The sequence below is a fragment of the Oryx dammah genome, unplaced genomic scaffold, assembly GCF_014754425.2.
Source record: "Oryx dammah isolate SB20612 unplaced genomic scaffold, SCBI_Odam_1.1 HiC_scaffold_21, whole genome shotgun sequence".
In the NCBI taxonomy this organism is placed as follows: Eukaryota; Metazoa; Chordata; class Mammalia; order Artiodactyla; family Bovidae; genus Oryx; species Oryx dammah.
In genome coordinates, this window is record NW_024070205.1 from 40,222,321 (window position 1) to 40,244,562 (window position 22,242).

Consider the following 22,242-nt stretch of genomic DNA (forward strand, 5'->3'; position numbering starts at 1 on the left):
TATGAGACTGCCCCAGACTCACTTGTTATTACCTCTGTACTGTCCCTTCTCACAACACACCAGTCTTGGTGCTCCCTCGCTTCCCTTGTGTAAGACTCTTCACTGGAAAATTCTCTCCCCAGCATCCCTTGACCTTAGGATAGCGGGACCTCTTTAAGGGACATACAACTAATAATATATGCATGTTCACATAAAAGGACAATGTCTTGTGTGTCCCTTGTCTCTCCCACTATGTCTAGCATAGTACTGTACTGCATTCTCATCATTATTCTGGTCATCACTATTGTCACCTTGATATGGATGATGGGTACACTGGTGTGGTCACTTTGATCTGTGTACTTTTCTGTACCTTTCTATTTTTTTTTAAATGACATAGGATGGTAGGAATAGAAGAAGTCTTTTGGACACCCCTGTTCAACCCAGCATTCACCCTTGTGTAAAACTGAAAACACGTACTACAGGTTTTAATAATAAAAATTACAAAAGGATACTTTTAGGAATTTATCTTAATGAACTAATCAGAAATGCAGGTTAGAAGTACACAAGGAAATTTGAGGTAATATTTTTAAAATACTGCAAAACTGGAAATTGTGTGGCTGTCCAATATGATAGAACTGTGTCTTACTAAAATATATCTACTTAATGGAAAAATGGGTTTCCAAATTAACTTAAAGACTTTCAGCAAATGTTGATTATATAAGGGAAAAGCATAAATCCACCATATGATTGCAATTTGTTTAAAAATACACTCACACACAGACACATATGTTTTTGTGTGTCCATATAAGTATATATGTGAACTTTTATAGATGTATTCATAGACACAACAGAAAATTAAACACCCCAATATACCACCAGTATTTATTGCTGGAAGGTAGAATTCTATTTTTTCCCTTACATTATTCTGCATTTTTCAACTTGAACTTCTTTCTTCTTCAACTCTACCTTCTCTCCAGGCTCCAGGTACAATATCCTCCTCTCCTCAAATCTCTTTTCTATTCCTCACCTTCCTGACTACTTCAGTCAGGGAAAATAATTAATTAATTTAATTAATTAATAAACTTATGGAAATGCATAAAACAAAATCCAGAAGGAAAGATACTTAAAGTGATGATGAACTTATATTCACAGGTGACTTTTTTAAATTTCTGCATGCTTTTATGCACTTTCTAAATTTTATTCTATAATCAGGAGAAAAAGAGTTTGAAATATTAGGAAAAGGGAATATTTCCAGGATGGCATTGTAAGGGAACCCAAAAATCTGTTCCTCCATAAAAGCATGAGAATTTGGGAAGGACATGTCAAAATCAACTTTTTTTAACTTTGGAAATTAACCAAGGTCATACAAAAATCAGAGGGGTATTTATTAAAGAAAAACAGCTTAATTTCAGTAAGAACAGTAAGCTCTGTGACATTTTAACTTACTCTATTCCCATGGTCCTCTCCTTAGCTCCAACCTAGCTTTGAAATCCAGCAACCCTAGAAGCATGGTAGCTGTGAGAACCAGCAGCCCAGCAATGAATGGAGGAAACAGAATGGATTTGAAGTTCCCCAGTTCAGTTCAGTTCAGTCGCTCAGTTATGTCCGACTCTTTGCAACCCCATGAATTGCAGCACGCCAGACCTCCCTGTCCATCACCAACTCCCGGAGTTTACCCAAACTCATGTCCTATGTCCATCAAGTCGGTGATGCCATTCAGTCATCTCATCCTCTGTTGTTCCCTTCTCCTCCTGCCCCCAATCCCTCCCAGCATCAGAGTCTTTTCAAATGAGTCTTTTCAACTCTTCGCATGAGGTGGCCAAAGTATTGGAATTTCAGCTTCAGCATCAGTCCTTCCAATGAACACCCAGGACTGATCTCCTTAGAATGGACTGGTTGGATCTCCTTGCAGTCCAAGGTACTCTCAAGAGTCTTCTCCAACACCACAGTTCAAAAGCATCAATTCTTCAGCACTCAGCTTTCTTCACAGTCCAACTCTCACATCCATACATGACCACTGGAAAAACCATAGCCTTGACTAGACGGACTTTTGTTGACGAAGTAATGTCTCTGCTTCTGAATATGCCATATAGGTTGGTCATAACTTTTCTTCCAAGGAGTAAGCGTCTTTTAATTTCATGGCTGCAATCACCATCTGCAGTGATTTTGGAGCCCCCAAAAATAAAGTCTGACACTGTTTCCACCGTTTCCCCATCCATCTCCCATGAAGTGATGGGACCAGATGCCATGATTTTAGTTTTCTGAATGTTGAACTTTCATCCAACTTGTTCACTCTCCTCTTTCACTTTCATCAAGAGGTGTTTTAGTTCCTCTTCACTTTCTGCCATAAGGGTGGTGTCATCTGCATATGTGAGGTTATTGATATTTCTCCTAGCAATCTTGATTCCAGCTTGTGCTTCTTCCAGCCCAGCATAGAGGGAAACAACAGAATAGGAAAGACTAGAGATCTCTTCAAGAAAATTAGAGATAACCAAAAGAACATTTCATGCAAAGATGGGCTCGATAAAGGACAAAAATGGTATGGACCTAACAGAAGTAGAGGATATTAAGAAGAGGTGGCAAGAATACACAGAACTGTACAAAAAAATCTTCATGACCAAGATAATCATGATGGTGTGATCACTCACCTAGAGCCAGAATTCCTGGGATGTGAAGTCAAGTGGGCCTTAGAAAGCATCACTATGAACAAAGCTAGTGGAAGTGATGGAATTCCAGTGGAGCTAATTCGAATCCTGAAAGATGATGCTGTGAAAGTGCTGCATTCAATATGCCAGCAAATTTGGAAAACTCAGCAGTGGCCACAGGACTGGAAAAGGTCAGTTCTCATTCCAATCCCAAAGAAAGGCAATGCCAAAGAATGCTCAAACTACTGCACAATTGCACTCATCTCAAACGCTAGTAAAGTAATGCTCAAAATTCTCCAAGCTAGGCTTCAGCAACACATGAACATGAAACTGTTCAAGAGATGGGAATGCCAGACCACCTGACCTGCCTCTTGAGAAATCTATATGCAGGTCAGGAAGCAACAGTTAGAACTGGACGTGGAACAACAGACTAGTTCCAAATAGGAAAAGGAGTATGTCAAGGCTGTATATTGAAGTTCCCCAGACAGCCCCAAACCCAGAGAATCATCATTATTTGACCAGTATGGCAATTCCTTGGAAAATCCCTATCCACAAGATTTCTTACTTTTTTGACCTAACTCAGAGCTCACTCCCTAAAAAAGTCCTATCCTCAGATCATCTGCTAAAAACAATCTGGTAACTGTTTGACACTAAAGTGCCCCATGGCAGTGATACCAACTGGGATAAACAACATACTGGTCAGAAAATCTGGGGAATAAAATCTCTATAGCAGGCTTTGAGAAGCTCCAATATGTTCCTAGGGATCTAGAAGGATGCTCACATTTAAGGGCTATGTGCCTATCTAAGAAAGACATGACTAAGATTCTAGTACCTCAGCTGTCTGAACTAGAAGTTCTGCACAATCAGGAAGCTAAAGCTAATGCAGAGTCACAAACTTTCAGAATGTTGAAGGCCTGTTCCAACACACACACACACACACACACACACACACAACCTTACAGTAAAGAGTAGGAGACTTACTGATTCAAAGAAATTACTAAAAATTTCACCAAAACCTTAGCTGATCATTAAGCTAAATAAACAGACATGTGTCAATGACTTTACACGACAAAAGATATAGACATTACAGAATTCATCCAGGAAAGTTAATAACCAAATAACAGGGGAGGGAAAAAAGACCCAGAAACAAGAATAACAACAAAAAGCTAGAGGAGAGGGGAGTCTGATTTTCAGAATGCCACATTAGATTATTTTTAACATCCAATATTCACCAAAACACACACACACACACACAAAATACATGTAAAGAAAGCATGGCCTGAACACCCCAAAACAGCATACAACAGAAAGCATTCTAAAAAAGCACAGAGAATTCTATGGCAGATCAGTGGTTAGGAATCAGTGTTTTCACTGCCATGGGCCCAGGTTCAATTCCTGGTCAGGGAACTAAGATCTTGCAAGCTGTGTGGTACAGCAAAAAACAAAACAAATAAATCAAACAAGCAAACAACCCCCACCAAAAAACAGATACTAGATATAGTATCAAAACTTTAATAAACTATTATAAATATGTTCAAATTTTAATGGGAATCATATCTGAAAAACTAGAGGAGAATACAAATGATTGCTAACCAGATAGGAAATACAGAACAACAATAAATGAGAAGACTTGGGTAAAACTATAAACCAAGTAGACCAATCAGCCATCTATAAGATACTCCTTCCTCCATGCTACCATCAATAGCAGAATCATATTTTTTTCAAATGCACATGCGAAAGTCCACAAGGTATACCATAAGTCATAAAACAAATATCAATAGTTGAAATTATACAAAGTGTTTTCATACCATAATGAAATAAAAATCAAAAACAGAGATTTGAGGAAATGACAATATGTAGGAATTAAACAATGATTTTCTAAATAACAGGCAAAAAAAGAAATCACAAAGTTAAATTGGAAAGACAGTGAATGGAATGACACTGAAACACAACATACCAACACTTATGGGATGGAGCTGAAGCAGTGCCTGCAGGAAATTTATAGCTCTAAATCCCTATTATTAAAAAAGAAACCCATCCCTAATCTTTAACCTTAAGAAATTAGGAAAAAGACAAAATTAAAGGCAAAGCATACAAAGGAAAGACAATAATAAGGATTAGAATGAAAATAAGTGAAAGACAGGATGGAAAAACAATGAGAAAATTCAATGACACCCAAACTGGTTCTTCAAAAAGACAAAAAAAAAAGACATTTAGCTAGATTAAGGAAGAAGAAGAAAAAAAATGAAGAAGAAAAAGAAAAAGACAAGACGCATCACTACCATCATTACAGAAATAAAATAAATTATAACGAATTACTGGGAACAGCTGTACATCTACACATTGATAAATGAAATTAAATGAAATGACCAAACTCTTAGAAAGGTACAAACTATAGAAACTGACTGAAGGAGAAATTGAAAATCTGAATGCATTATATTAAGTAAAGGTATTAAATTAGTAATTTTCAAACATCTCTCCAAAAAAGTCCAACTTCAAATGGCTTCACTGGTGAAATCTATAAAATGTTTAAGGAATAAGTATTACCAATCATTCACAAATACCTCCAAACGATAGAAAAGGGTGCACTTTACAAATCTCGTATGATGGTCATGTGTTACCACAAAACTGAAACTAGACAAATATCACTAGAAAAGAAGATCAATATCCCTCAGTAACACAGGATCACAAATGCTCAGCATATTACTAGCAAACCAAATTCAGCGACAAATAAAAAAGAATTGCACACCACAGCAATGTTGGATCTATCCTAGGAATGCAAGGTTGGTTTAACATACAAAAATCAACCAATATATCATATTAATAGAATATAAGATGAAAACCAGATGATCATCTCAACTGATGCAAAAAAAAGAAGCATCTGAAAAATCCAACATCCATTCATTTTCAAAACATCCAACACACTATGCCTAGAAGACACATTTCTAGATCTGATAAAAGTCATTATGAAAAACCCACAGGAAACATCATATTAATGGGAAAATACTGAATGTTTTACCCCTATAATCTAGACAAAAATGTCTGCTCTCACCACTTCTTTCCTGTAGTACACTAGAGATTCTATCAAGGCAGTTGATAGAAAAATAAATAACAGAAGTCCAGATTGGAAATGAAGAAGTAAATCTACTTCGATTTGCACATGATATAATCTTATATATGGATAAGGCTAAGGCAACTCACACACTAGTAAAGTAATGCTCAAAATTCTCCAAGCCAGGCTTAAGCAATATGTGAACCGTGAACTTCCAGACGTTCAAGCTGGTTTTAGAAAAGGCACAGGAACCAGAGATCAAATTGCCAACACCCACTGGATCATGGAAAAAACAAGAGAGTTCCAGAAAAACATCTATTTCTTCTTTATTGACTATGCCAAAGTCTTTGACTGTGTGGATCACAATAAACTGTGGAAAATTCTGAGAGAGATGGAAATACCAGACCACCTGACCTGCCTCTTGAGAAACCTACATGCAGGTCAGGAAGCAACAGTTAGAACTGGACATGGAACAACAGACTGGTTCCAAATAGGAAAAGGAGTACGTCAAGGCTGCATATTGTCACCCTGCTTATTTAACTTCTATGCAGAGTACATCATGAAAAACGCTGGGCTGGAAGAAGCACAAGCTGGAATCTAGATTGCCGAGAGAAATATCAATAACCTCAGATATGCAGATGACACCACCCTTATGGCAGAAAATGAAGAGGAACTGAAGAGCCTCTTGATGAAAGTTAAAGAGGAGAATGAGAGAGTTGGCTTAAAGCTCAACATTCAGAAAACGAAGATCATGGCATCCGGTCCCATCACTTCATGGGAAATAGATGGAGAAACAGTGGAAACAGTGTCAGACTTTATTTTCGGGGGGGCTCCAAAATCACTGCAGATGGTGATTGCAGCCATGAAATTAAAAGATGCTTACTCCTTGGAAGGAAAGTTATGACCAACCTAGATAGCATACTCGAAAGCAGAGACATTACTTTGCCAACAAAGGTCCATCTAGTCAAGGCTATGGTTTTTCCTGTGGTCATGTATGGATGTGAGAGTTGGACTGTAAAGAAAGATGAGCACCGAAGAACTGATGGTTTTGAACTGTGGTGTTGGAGAAGACTCTTGAGGTTCCCTTGGACTGCAAGGAGATCCAACCAGTCCATTCTGAAGGAGATCGGTCCTTGGTGTTCTTTGGAAGGAATGATGCTAAAGCTGAAACTCCAGTACTTTGGCCACCTCATGGGAAGAGTTGACTCATTGGGAAAGACTCTGATGCTGGGAGGGATTGGGGGCAGGAGGAGAAGGGGATGACAGAGGATAAGATGGCTGGATGGCATCACCGACTCGATGGACGTGAGTTTTGGTGAACTCCGTGAGTTGGTAATGGACAGGGAGGCCTGGTGGGCTGCAATTCATAGGGTCACAAAGAGTTGGACAAAACTGAGTGACTGAACTTGACTGAACTGAAGGAATCGGTGAGAAAGCTATTAAAATATATAAGTATATTCATAAAACTTGTAAGAGACAAGATAAGTATACAAAAATCACTAGCATTCTATACATTAACAATAAACAATCTGAATAAGAAATAAAGAAATAATTCCATTTACAATATCATAAAAAAACAAAATATTAGTCAATTCAATTTAGTTGTTCAGCCCTGTCCAACTCTTTGCAACCACATGTTCAACAGTACGCCAGGCTTCCTGTCTATCACCAACTCCTGGAGCTTGCCCAAAATCATGTCCATTGAGTCTGTGATGCCATCCAACCATCTCATCCTTTGTCGTCCCCTTCTCCTCCTGCCTTCAATTTTTCCTAGCATCAGGGACTTTTCCAATGAGTCAGTTCTTTGCATCAGGTGGCCAAAGTATTGGAGTTTCAGCTTCCGCATCAGTCCTTCCAATGAATATTCAGGACTGATTTCCTTTAGGGTTGACTGGTTGGATCTCCTTGCAGTCTAAGGGACTCTCAAGAATCTTCTCCAACATCACAATTCAAAAGCACCAGTTCTTCAGCACTCAGCTTTCTTTATGGTCCAACTCTCGCAACCATACATGACTACTGGAAAAACCATAGCTTTGACTAGATAGACCTTTGTTGGCAAAGTAATGTCTCTGCCTTTTAATATGCTGTCTAGATTGATCATAACTTTCCTTCCAAGGAGTAAGCATCTTTTAATTTCATGGCGGCAATCACCATCTGCAGTGATTTTGGAGCCTCCAAAAAAAAGTCTGATACAGTTTCCCCATATATCTGCCATGAAGTGATGGGACCAGATGCCATGATCTTAGTTTTCTGAATGTTGAGCTTTAAGCCAACTTTTTCACCCTCCTCTTTCACTTTCATCAAGAGGCTTTTTAGTTCTTCTTCACTTTCTGGCATAAGGGTAGTGTCATCTGCATATCTGAGGTTATTGATATTTCTCCCAGCAATCTTGATTCCAGCTTGTGCTTCCTCCACCCAGCGTTTGTCATAATGTACTCTGCATATAAGTTAAATAAGCAGGGTACCTGTTTTAGGTAACTTTATTCCTAGGTATTTTATTGTTTTTGATGTAATGATATTTAAGATTGTGTCTTTTTTTTTTCTGATAGTTTGTTCACCCCACTCCAGTACTGTTGCCTGGAAAATCCCATGGACGGAGGAGCCTAGTAGGCTGCAGTCCATGGGATTGCTAAGAGTCGGACACGACTGAGCGACTTCACTTTCACTTTTCACTTTCATGCATTAGAGAAGGAAATGGCAATCCACTGCAGTGTTCTTGCCTGGAGAATCCCAGGGACAGGGGAGCCTGGTGGGCTGCCGTTTCTGGGGTCGCACAGAGTCAGACACGACTGAAGCGACTTAGCAGCAGTAGCAGCAGCAGAAGTGCAACAGATTTCTGTATATTAATTTTTCATCCTGCAACCATACCAAATTCAATGATAAACTCTAGTAGTTTTCTCTGGGTTTCCCAGATGATGCTGGTGATATCCCTCTTGATACTCCTCTAGATTGTCACAGAGTCCCTGTTTGAGTTCCCTGAGACATACAACAAATTCCCATTGGCTATTTTACATTTAGTATTGTAAGTTTCCATGTAACTCTCTCCATACATCTCACCCTCTCCCTCCTCCCCTCCACCCCCTCATGTCCATAAATCTGTTCTCTATGTCTATTTCTCCATTGCTGCCCTGCAAATAAATTCATCAATGCTAACTTTCTAGATTCTCCATATATTCATTAGTATATGATACTTATTTTTCTCTTTCTGACTTCACTCTGTATAATAGGCTCTAGGTTTGTCCACCTCATTAGAACACATTTAGTGTGTTCCTTTTAATGGCTGAGTAATATTCCATTGTATATATGTACCACATCTTCTTTATCCATTCATCTGTCTATGGACATCTAGGTTGCTTCCAAGTTTTAGCTATTGTAAATAGTGCTGCAGTGAATAGTTGGGTACATGTGTCGTGCTCAATTTTGGTTTCCTCAGGGTATAGGCCTAATAATGGGATTCCTGGATCATATGGTGGTTTTATTCCTAGATTTTAGGGGGAGAGTTTCCTTGTTTCTTGGGTTATGCCTCTATTGCTATGAACTTCCTTCTTAGAACCACATTTGCTGTCTCCTATAGATTTTGTAAAGTTATATTTTCATTTATTTATCTCTAGGTATTTTCTGATTTATTATTTGATGTCATTATTGACTCCTTTGTTGCTGTTTTTAGTATGTTCTTTGTTCTTTCTGTGTTTGTTCTTCCTTCATTTTTCTCTCTGTGGTTTTACTTTCATACAATTGTGGTCAGAAAAGATGCTTGAAACAATGTCCCCTTAAATTGCTGAGACTTGTTCTGTGACCTAATATATGGTCTACCTTAGACAATATTCCACGAGGGATTGAAAAGAATGTATGGTCTGTTTTGTTGGATATAGTTGACTGTAGATATCAATTAAGTCCAACTGGTATATTGGGTTATTTAGGACTTCTGCATTACTGATTTTCTGTCTGAATGAGCTGTCCATTGATGTCAGTGAGTGTTAGTCCTCTGCTACTATTGTCTTCCTGTCAGTTTCTCCGTCCACGTCTATTAGGATTTGTTTTATATATTTAGGTGCTCCTGTACTGGGGGTATGTATGTTAATGAGTATAAGATCATCTTTTTGTATTGATACCTTTACTGTTATATAATCTCTTTGCTTTTATGGCCTTTGTTTTAAAGTCTATCTTTTTTGTCTGATATGAATATGGCTTACCCCTGCTCTCTTGCTATTTATGTTGACACAAACTCTATTTTTCCATCTCCTTACTTTCAGTCTGCGGGTCCTTCACCCTAAAGTGAGTCTCTTGTAGGCAGCGTACTGTAGGTCCTCTTTTTTTTTTTTTAATGCAGCCTGCCACTTTATATCATTTGATTAGAGCATTTGGTTCATTGCCATTTAGAGTAATTATTGATAGGGATCACAAAGAGTCAGACAACTAACACAAACAAATACTTACTGTCATTTTAAACTTTGTTTTCCAATTATTTTTGCAGTTCTTCATTTCTTTTTGTTTTTCCTTTTGTGGTCTGATGATTTTCTTTTGTAGTATGCTTGAGTTACTTTCTCTTTTGTGAATCTATTTTATATTGTTGATTTGTGGCTATCCTGGAGTTCAAGTATGGTTGACTCATCACTATAGCTTCTTGGTTTAAACTGATAGTTGTACAAGTTCAAACACAAAACAAATTTATACTTTTCTACTTCTCTCCCTCACATTTTGTAATTTTGATGCCCTATTTACATTTTCATGCTTATCTTTTTGGTATTAATTTTAGCACTAAAATTTAATTAATTTTAGTGTTATAATCACTCTTACAAAAAATTTTTATTGTTTTTAAATCTACATACTGGCTTATTTAAGTGATCTTCAATACTTTTGTATGTTTGCCATTCCTATTTTGATTTAGAGAAGACCTTTCACTATTTCTTTTAGATTAGATTTAGTATCACTGAATTCTTTTATAGTTCTGTTGGTGGCGGTGGTGGTGGTGATGGTGGGTTTTTATTTTTGCTTAAGAAATTCTTTATCTCTCCTGTTCTAAATGATAACCTTACTTGGTAGAGAATCCTAGGTTGTAGGTTTTTCACCTTTAGGACTTCGTAGTCCTTTTCAGACTTTCATACATTCAAAGTTTCTGACGAGAAATCAGCTAATAGCCTCATGGGGTTTCACATGTAACTGACTTTTTGTTTCTCTCTTGCTGCTTTCAGAATTCTACCTTTAACATTTGCCATTTTAGTTGTATATCTTATTGTAGGTCTGTTTGGATTCATCTTGTGTGGGACCCTCTGTGCTTACTGTACCTGGATATCTGTTTCCTTCATTAGATTTGAGAAATTCTCAGTCATAATATTTTCAAATACATGATTGATATTTTTCCTTCTCTCTTTTCTTCCTGGAACCCCTGTTATCCTAATTCCAGTATACTGGTTTTGTTACTGTAGCATTATAGTAAGCTTTGAAATTGTGAAACATGACTCCTCAAACTTTGTTCTTCTTTTTGTCTTTTTTTTTTTTTTTTGATAATTGCTTTTTGATATTTGCTTATTCTAATTTATTTGTATTTCTACATTAATTTCTTGCATCAATTTGCTAGTTTATACCCTCAAAAGCTGTCCTTGATATGATAGGCATTATGTTGAATCTGTTAAGTAATGTGGGGACTATTGTCATCTCAAAAATGCTGTCTTTCAATCCATTAACGTTGGTTGTTTTACCATTTTTTTTATGACTTTTAAAAATATTTTTCAACAATGTTTTGTAGTGTCAATGTAAAAGTCTTTCATTTCTTTTGTTAAATCTCAGGGGATCTTCCCAACCCAGAGATTGAACCCAGATCTCATGCATTGCAGGCAAATTCTTTGCTATCTGAGACACCAGGGGAGCTTCTTTTTAAAAATATTATAATATTTTAGATTTAGAAAAGGCAGAGGAACAAGAGATCAAACTGCCTGCCAGAGTCCAACTCCAGCAGCCAGGATTCAACCTGAAAAGATGGATGGTGTTGCCAATGAGAAATGAGACAGCCTCTCAGTTTTCTTTGGACTACCTGTTTATTCCAAGTTTAAGATTCTCTTTTATACTTTTGGGCTTCCCTGGTGGCTCAGAGGTTAAAGCGTCTGCCTGGAATGCAGGAGACCTGGGTTCGATCCCTGGGTCGGGAAGATCCCCTGGAGAAGGAAATGGCAACCCACTCCAGTACTCTTGCCTGGAGAATCCCATGGACGGAGGAGCCTGGTGGGCTACAGTCCATGGGGTCGCAAAGAGTCGGACACGACTGAGCTAATTCACTTCACTTTATACTTTTACAAAAACATTAGGCCAGAGGTTTGACATTTTCAGATCCCCCTCTCCCAGATTTATTATCTCCATAAATCATTGTTGTTCTTCAAACAGAGTTTCTGCTTTAATGATTCTCTCAGAATCAGCCTTATCATCTATTATCTACCTCTTCTAATGTGTCCTACAGCTAACTTGTGATTACATTGTAACTCATGCTACATTCATGTTTACTGCTTATCTTCCTAAATCCTGTTTGCCCCTAACATCCTGAGCTCACTGTCTCTTAAAACGGCTTCTAGTTATAGTGTCTCTAAAAATTCCTTACTTCTATAAGCTATAATAAAATATGCTAACTTTACAACATTCCTTAAATCTTTAACTTCTAACTATTTTAATTATTTCTAAGCCCTAAATTCAGTAAACTCCTTTGCCATAAACATTCTCCTCACAAATAGGCTTCAGATATCAATCCTTCCCATGGCCTCAAGCTGCAGCCTATGTGCTCATCCTGGAACACTCTTTTGTAAAAGTCCTTGAACAAATGTCAATGATTAACTTTATGAATTATTTTCTGAGCACAGCTGCAGAAGGCTTTGTGCCTTCTCATGCTCCTCTCAAGAGCAATAAGCACCTTAATATTCCTTTTCAGTCAACTCAGCCGAGGGGAGGAAAAGACAAGGCAGAATTACAAGGCCTAACTCCTTAATCCCGGGTCTGTGCCTGTGGAATGAGGAGAGGGGGCTGGGGGCTGTGCCTCCATTTTGTCAGTAATGCCTAATGTGGCTCCTGACAACTGCCAACATCCATTAGATCATAGAAATGGCAAGAGAGTTTCAGAAAAACATCTACTTCAGCTTTATTGACCACATCAAAGCCTTTGACTGTGTGGATCACAACATACTATGGAAAATTCTTCAAGAGATGGGAATACCAGACCACCTTACCTGCCTCCTGAGAAATCTGTATGCAGGTCAAGAAGGAACAATTAGAACCGGACATGGAGCAGCAGACTAGTTCCAAACTGGGAAAGGAGTACGTCAAGGCTGCATATTGTCACCCTGCTTATTTAACTTCTATGCAGAGTACATCATGAGAAATGTTGGGCTGGAGGAAGCACAAGCTGGAATTAGGATTGCTGGGAGAAATATCAATAACCTCAGATATGCAGATGACACACCCTTATGGCAGAAAGCAAAGAGGAACTAAAGAGCTTTTTGATGAAAATGAAAGAGCAGAGTGAAAAAGATGGCTTAATGATCAACATTCAGAAAACTAAGATCATGGCATCTGGTCTCATCACTTCATGGCAAATAGATGGGGAAACAATGAAAACAGTGACAGACTTTATTTGGTCGGGGTGGGGATTCCAAAATCACTGTAGATGGTGACTGCAGCCATGAAATTAAAAGACGCTTGCTCCTTGGAAGAAAAGCTATGACAAACCTAGATAGCATATTAAAAAGCAGAGACATTACTTCGCCAACAAAGGTCTGTCTAGTCAAAGCTATGGTTTTTCCAGTAGTCATCTATGGATGTGAGAGCTGGACTACAAAGAAGGCTGAGCACTGAAGAATTGATGCTTTTGAACTGTAGTGTTGGAGAAGACTCTTGAGAGTCTCTTGGACAGCAAGGAGAACCAACCATCATCCTAAAGGAAATCAGTCCTGAATATTCATTGGAAGGACTGATGCTAATGCTGAAACTCAAATAGTTTGGCCACCTGATGTGAAGATCTGACTCGTAGGAAAAGATCCTGATGCTGGAAAAGATTGAAGTCAAGAGAAGGGGATGACAGAGGATGAGATGGTTGGATGGTATCACCGACTCAATGGACATGAGTTTGAGTAAACTCCAGGAGTTGGAGATGGACAGGGAGGACTTGCGTGCTGCAGCCCATGGGGTTGCAAAGAGTCAGACACAACTGAGCAACTGAACTGACTGACTGACCATATACAAAAATAAATTCAAAATGGACCTAAGTGCTAGATAGGAAACCATAAAATTCCTAGAAGAAAACTTAGGCAGAACAGTCTTTGACATCAATTGAAATAATGTATTTTTTTGGATCTGTCTCCTAAAGCAAAGGAAATGAAAGCAAAAATAAACAAATGGGAACTAATTAAGCTTAAAAGTTTTGGTACAGCAAAGGGAGTCATCAAAACAAAAAGACTACCTACTGAGTGAGAGAAAATATTTGCTAATAATAGGATCAGTAAGAGATTAATATAAAAAATATATAAACAGCTTATTTAATTCAATGTTAACGTACATGTGTGGGGGACACGTGTACAGCATGGCTGATTCATGTGAAATATGGCAAAAATAGCTACAATATTGTAAAGCAATTAGCCTCCAATTAAAATAAATTAATTAATTTACAAAAGAAATAATTCAACATTTTTTAGAAAAGATTTAAAAATGGAAAGAAGAACTAAATAGACATGCTTTCCAAAGAGGACATGTAGATAGCCAAAACACAAATAATGTTGATGAGGATGGGAAGAAGAGGGAACTCTCACACACTATTGGTAGGAATGTAAATTGGTGCTGCTGCTGCTGCTGCTAAGTCGCTTCAGTCATGTCCGAATCTGTACGACCCCATAGATGGTAGCCCACCAGGCACCCCCGTCCCTAGGATTCTCCAGGCAAGAACACTGGAGTGGGCTGCCATTTCCTTCTCCAATGCATGAAAGTGAAAAGTGAAAATTGAAAGTGAAGTCGCTCAATCGTGTCCGACTCTTAGCGACCCAATGGACTGCAGCCCACCAGGCTCCTCCATCCATGGGATTTTCCAGGCAAGAGTACTGGAGTGGGGTGCCATTGCCTTCTCCAGGCATGTGTATAAAGAGGCACAAATTACTATGTATAAGATATATAAACTACAAGACAGGGAATATACCTAATATTATATAGTGACTATAAATAGAATATAAGCCTTTTAAAATTGCGAATCTTTATGTTATACACCTATAATTTATGCAATATTGTACATCAACTATACTTCAATTTTAAAAATTAAAAATAAAATTAAATCAAATTTTTAAAAGTAGCAATTCCTGAGAATTAAAAACAGAAACCAGTTTTACTAATTGTTTATTATTTGTAAAAGTAATTATTTTAAGTGACTTAAGAACACAATATTTTAAATTTAAATCCATATGAAGCTTTCTTAAAAATTAAAAATAGACCTACCAGGTAATTCAGCAATCCCACTCCTGAGTATATGTCCAGAAAAGCCAAAACTCCAATTCAGAATGATACATGTACCCCAGTGTTCATAGCATCACTATGCATTAATAGCCAGGCATGGAAACAACCCAAGTGTCCACCAGGTGATGACTGGTTTAAGAGCATGTAGCATATGTACGTGTGTTGTATGTGTATATGTTTGCGTGTGTGTGTGTACACATAGGGCTTCCCTGATGGTTCAGTGGTAAAGAATCCACCTGCAAGTGCAGGAAATGTGGGTTCAATTCCTGAGTTGGGAAGATCTCCTGGAGAAGGAAATGGCAACCAACTCCAGTGTTCTTGCTTGGGAAATCCCATGGACAGAGAAGGCTGGCACACTACACTCCATGGGATCACAAAAAAGCTGGACATGACTTAGAGACTAAACAGCAATATGTATATATACACACACACAATGGAATAGTACTCAGTCATAAAATAAAATGAAATATTGCCATTTGCAGCAACACAGATGAACCCAGAGAGTATTATATTTAGTCAAGTCAGAGAAAGATAAAAGTCATTTATATATGGAATCAAAAATATATATAAATTAATCTATGTACAAAGACTCACAGACATAGCAAAAAGCCCTATGGTTACAAAAGGGGGAAGGGAGAATAAATTAGGTATATGGGATTAACAAATACAAACTACTATATATAAAATAGATAAGAAGCAAGCATTTACTGTATAGCACAGGGAACTATATTCACTATCTTGTAATAACCTTTAATGGCAAATAGTCTGTATATGTGCTGTGTATATGTATTTGAATCACTTTTCTGTATACCTATAACTAACATAATATTGTTAATCAATTATACTTTAATTAAAAAAACAATGAGATAACATTTCATTCCCACTAGGATGATTAAAAGCAAAAAGACAGAAAATAACAAGTGCTGGCAAGGATGTGAAAAAATTAGAACTCTCACTCATGGCTGGTGAAGTTCTAAAATGGTTCAGTCATTTTGGAGAAGGAAACTGCAACCCAAGTATCCTTGCCTGGAAAATCCCATGGACACAGGAACCTGGTGGGCTACAGTCCATGGGGTAGACTGGAGAAACTTAGCACAGCATTTTGGAAAACTATACAGCAGTTCCTCAAAGTATTAAACACAGAATGACACATGGCCCAACAATTCTACTTCTAGTTACATACCCAAGAGAAATGCAAACATATGTTCACAGAAAAACTTGTCTATATAAAGCAGATAGATAGTGTGAATCTGCTGTATAGCCCAGAGAGCTCAGCTTGGTGCTCCATGGTGAACTAGAGGAGTGGATAGGGCAGGGTGCAAGGTCCAAGAGAAAGGGAAATATGCATGGCTGGATGGATGTGTATGAGTGTGTGTATACGTAGCTGCTTCGTGCTGTTGTACAGCAGAAATTAACACAACATTGTAAAGAAACTATACCCCAATTTTTTTTTAATTGTTCTTAGCACCGTTATTTATTACAGCCAAAAAGTGAAAACAAAACTGATACATGCTATAGCACGGATGAACTTAATGCTAAGTGAAAGGAGCCAGTTTCAAAAGACTGCATATTGTATGATTCCACTTACATGAACTGTCTAGAACAGGCTAATTTACAGGAACTGAAAACAGATGTGTGGTTTCCAGGGACTAGGGGCAAGGGAGAATGCAGAGTGACTGCTAATGGGTAATTTTTTTTACAGGGGGTGATAAACATGTTCTTGAATTCTAGTTGTGATTGTTACACAACTTCATAACTTTACTGAAAAAAAACACTGAATTATATACTTTTAAAAGGTGAGATATATGGTGTGCAAATATCACTTTAAAATTGTTATTTAAAAAATTAGGAAAGACATAACAGACAAAAATGCCCATGCTTCACTCTACCCCAGCCAGTCCCCTGCGTTCTCCCTCCTCTTTTACCCATCATTGATCTCCACGTGTGCTTTCCTTCTCTCTCTCTGACCTATTCCCTCCATCTCAATCACTTGCTCCCCTGGAATCTGTGGTCTGGCTCAGACTGGGATTAGAAATCCCCTGTTGCACACCCTGACTTTGCATTTAAAGGACTTTGAATTGCTGGGGCGGGGGATAAGGAAGGAGTCTTAGTCACTCTTTGTGACCCCATGGACTGTAGCCCACCAGGCACCTCTATCCATGGAATTCTCCAGGTAAGAACTCTGAATTGCTGGGAGGAGTAGAGAACAACACAAAGAGTTAAGGAGCGGTACTGCCAGTGGGTCTACAATGAACAGAGTTCTCTCCGAGGCCCCTTGGGCCTTTCAATTCATCTAAGAAAGGAAAGGGCCTGCTAGTCCCCTCCTCCCTGGACTTCCTAACCTACAAGGTAACTTCAGAACCTTTCAGCCTAGACTTCCTTATTCCTCTCTTCCTCTCTCCAGCCCCCCATTGCAGTACCTCCTTCTCCCCAAAACTCTCTCCTCCTCACCACCTTTCTCCTTCCTCTAACTCTAGCAGCTTTCCTTGAAACCCCCTTCTCTACCCTATTTATCCCCACATCCATTCCCAGGGTCTCTTCTGCTGCATCTCCAGGGCCCACCCTCCCAAATCTGGTCACAGAACAAGAACATATAGGCCTTTTGAGCCATGTGGTAGTCTCTCAAAGAATTAAAGAGCCAAAGCGTCTGACTCTTTTGCAACCTTATGGACTGCAGCCCATCAGGCTCCTCTGTCCATGGCCTATATGTTCTTGTTAGTTTCTCAAAGAATTAAAGTTCATCACCAAATTTCCCTGCAGGGTACAAAATAGATAAAAGAATATAGATAGTATGAATATAAAGGATGATATGCATTTCTAGCTCCTGAAAACTGAAATGGGCTTCCAGGTGGCGCTAGTGGTAAAGAAACCTCCAGTCAGTGCAAGAGACATAAGAGACTCGGGTTCCATCCCTGGTTCCGGAAGATCCCCTAGATAGAGGAGGAAATGGCAAACCACTCCAGTATTCTTGCCTGGATTATCCCCATGGACAAAAGAGCCTGGTGGGCTATAGTCCATAGTGTTGCATAGAGTTGGACAACACTGAAGCGACTTAGCATGCATGCAGGCACAAAGACTGAAATGTGTTTACTGCCTATATTCTTCTCATCTTCCTCCTAATGCCCTCAAGCTAATACGAGTAGTATCTAACAAGGTTAGAAGGAAGGTCAAGCTTTCACTTCTCTAATAAGTGAAGAAAAGAGGTAGATAAATCCTCTTAAGAGCTTGAAATGTTGTTAAGCAGAAGAAATTAACTGAACTGATTCTAAGACCATGAAAGTGACCATTTTACATCAATGTAGACCACAGCCACACCCACAAATATTCTCTAATGACTGGTATTACTATACTTTTCACCCTGTGTATGACAATCCCTCCTACAATTATGAGGATTTCCTGTGAACTGATCAAATTGATTGATTGATTGATTGATTAGGTTAGACAGTTCTAACCCAATTTCCCTGTACCTCCCCTCAGACATAGGGGTATCTGATACTTCATATTCCCAGTCTCCAGGCTCCCAGACCCCTGGATGTAAGCTTACATGGTTCATTTAGACTCAGATGGAAAGAACAGACAAGTTAGCTTCAAACCAACAACAAAAGGGGCTTCAGTGCCTCCCCTCTCCAGCTGCCCTAAGACTGAGAGCAGGGCAAGCATTACAGGTCCGTGGCTGTGTGTGCCATGTGCTTGGTTTAATGCCCTGATGTCACTGTCCTGAAATTCTTAATTACTTTTGAACATGGGGCCATGCATTTTCATTTTGCTCTGAGCCCTACAAATTATGTATCCAGTCCTGACAGGCAGTTACTCATGAGAAAAGCAGACACATGCTAAGTCAGCTTTGGTCCTCTTCTCTTCCCCACCCCCTCCCCCTTTTTTCATCAATTTCCCTGGTCTGCTCCTGATGAAGAGGATAGAAAGAGAAAATGTAAGGGAGAATTGAAAAGGATACATTTTCTCCAGTGCGTGGGTGCTAAGTCACGTCAGTCGTGTCTGACTCTGTGCAACACTGTGGACTGGAGTCCATCAGGCTCCTCTCTCCATGGGATTCTCCAGGCAAGAACACTGGAGTTGCCATTCCCTCCTCCAGGGGATCTTCCGGAACCAGGGATGGAACCCATGTTTCTTACATCTCGTGCATTGGCAGGCTGGTTTTTTACCTCTAGTGCCACCTGGGCATAAGTAATCAGTTCAGGGTCATTATTCTGCACTGCCTTAGGAAAGATGACGTTTCTTCAGGTTTTCTTTTTAAGGAAGGAAGAGACAATCTTGTAAGATGAAAAACCATTTTGTGTGTGCAAATGTGGTCTGTGTGTGTGATATGTGTGCATGTATTAGAGAAGTGGCATCTACTGTGTGCCAGATTTTGCAAGAGGAACTTAATGTAAATCATCTCATTCATTCCTCAGAACAAACTATGAGGTAAATATCACTATTATCTCAACTTACAGATGGAGTAAACAATGCTTAGAAAGATTTAATAACTTGTCCCATATCCCACTACAGGCCAGGGGCACAACTGGGCTGACTCCAGATCCAATCTAACTATAAATCTCATGCATTCCACCACTAGGCTGTGCAGCCTGGGCTTGGCAGGGAGGGGGCAGGGGACAGTTAGCAGGTGATTTCCATGGGAAATAATTATTAAGTGCTGATGATGTGCCAAGCATTTTATGTCTATATACTTATTTAATCCTTGTAATTCTCTGCAAGATGATGCTTTGTTATTTCCATTATACAAGTGAGAGGAAACTGAGGCATAGAGAGGTTACATAAACTGTCAAAGATCACATTGCTAATGAGTGTTGGAAATGTGATTTTTAAATCACACTTTCTTGCTCTAGATTCTTAACTTTTAGCCAATACCTTATTCTGCCTCAAGGGAGGAGAAATTACCTAATAGACTACAACCCAAGATCTCTTCTGATGATAAAGAAGCATGGAAAAATCTACCCTGTTCTTGACTTAAAATCAGCCCTTTTCCTGAACTGACATGAGAATGCCCTGATGTATTTCCCACAACCCACCACTCAGACACTGACAAACAGAATACCTTCCCGTCCCCGCCCCCACCCCCCATAAACAGTTACCATGTCTTATCTCCCCGTCTCCTCCAGTATTCCTCTACTATTTCGTGAAGACATGACTTTTTCCCTTCTCCCTCAGTCTTCAAGGGTCTCTTAGCAGCAATACTTGCCTGTTGATCTACGAGACACAAGAAAGTGGGTATCCAGCCCACATATGTTGATGGCCATCTCCCTCCTCACTTTCCCCCTCCAAGCCACCAGCCCTCCTCAGCAGGGGACCTGCTCAACTAGAGCAGAACCAGTTTACTCAAAACAAGAGCAATGGCCTGAGAGGAACAGTGGCCAGTGGGAGAATTTCCAGATGAATAAGATGACCTTCAGGTCCTCCTGTGTTTTTTTCAGCCCACGATCTCCCCCCTTAGTCTTTGCTACATCGAGCACTTTTTTAAACAAGAAAACTGTTGCTTTCTCTTCCCAGAGTAGCCACAGCGGAGGAAACCACAGACTGACCTATATGTAGAGAAGACCTTGACATATGTGGTTTTGAAATGTGCTAGTTAAGCAGGGGTTGGGTCACTGATCTTAGTATCGCCGGATTATTTCACTGGTTTTTCGTGCAAGTTCTAGAGATAGGAGGGGTTTTTCCCTGATGGGGTGTGGAGGAAAAAGAAGAATGAAGAAGGGGAATTACTTGTGACATTCACCTTCCCACTCTATCAGGTGGTTTGGTAAAATAATTTCAAAGGACAATGCTCAATAATATTAAGAGTTCTGACCTCCATAATGGACTGAACTGCGATAATGTAGTATTCAGAAACAAGGTTGAATTACCTTCCTTGCAAAACCCCTAGACTGAGCCTAAAGAAGCTTTTCAGTAAGTATCTGAATTAGTAATAACTTGTATTTGTTTCTTAATTTCATGGATGGACTTTTTCTTCCTACTTCCTCAGTCACACTATAAGCTACGTAAGGGAAGGAACACTTTCATAATTCTGTTGTACAATTAGTTACACATTTCACAATTCTGAGCATATTATAGAAATCTACAGTCAAAGATATCCAAGAAAAATCTGGGAAAAATAGATTTCACCAAGAGATTGTGGCACAGTTTTCCTTGAAGCACTTGGGACACCAGAACTTTTCCAGGTTTCCAGGGATACAAACTATTAGTTTGTTTAGCCATCTTGAGATGGAACAATGCTGTGTTTGGGGTTTATGATAAGAAAAGGAAATCACACATCGGGTTCTTCAAATCAGACATTTAACTGCATAAGGATTATAAGTGAACAAAGAAACTAGGTATGAGTACAATTTAACAGGGAAATACCAACCAGAGAACTTTAGATTGGACAAAATTCTACTCTGTTGAGGTGTGCTCTTCATCTTTGGGGCCCAAATGAATTTAAGAGAAGTAAATGTTAACTCTCACATCCTACTTTTTAAAATAATAAGTTTTCACATTTGCATGCAATTTTATATTTTTCAAAGTATTTTTATATCCATTATAAAATTAGAGTTCATGGGGACTTCCCTAATTTTACAATGGATATGAAAAGACTTTGAAAAATAAAGAACTGAATGCAATGTGAGTTTCCCTGGTGGGTCCAATGGTTAGGACTCCACCCTTCCACTGCTGAGGGTACAGGTTCAACCCCTATTGGAGGAACTAAGGTCTTACATACTTCATGGTATGGATAAATAACTACAATTAAAATTGAATAAAACTTTTTAATAAAACGAGTTCATGTTGATCTAAAGATCTTGCTGTTTGGTCGTTCGGTAGTGTCCGACTCTTTGCAACCCCATGGCCTGAAGCACAGGCTTTCCTGTCCTTTATCGTCTCCCAGAGTTTGCTCAAACTCATGTCCACTGAGTCGGTGATATCATCCAACCATCTCATTCTCTGTTGTCCCCTTTGCCTCCTGCCTTCAATCTTTCCCAGCATCAAGGTCTTTTCCAATGAGTCTATGGGGTCGCACAGAGTCGGACACGACTGAAGCGACTTAGCAGCAGCAGCAGCAGAGCTCATACCTGACTAATAGAAGCACCATCTGAGTTAATG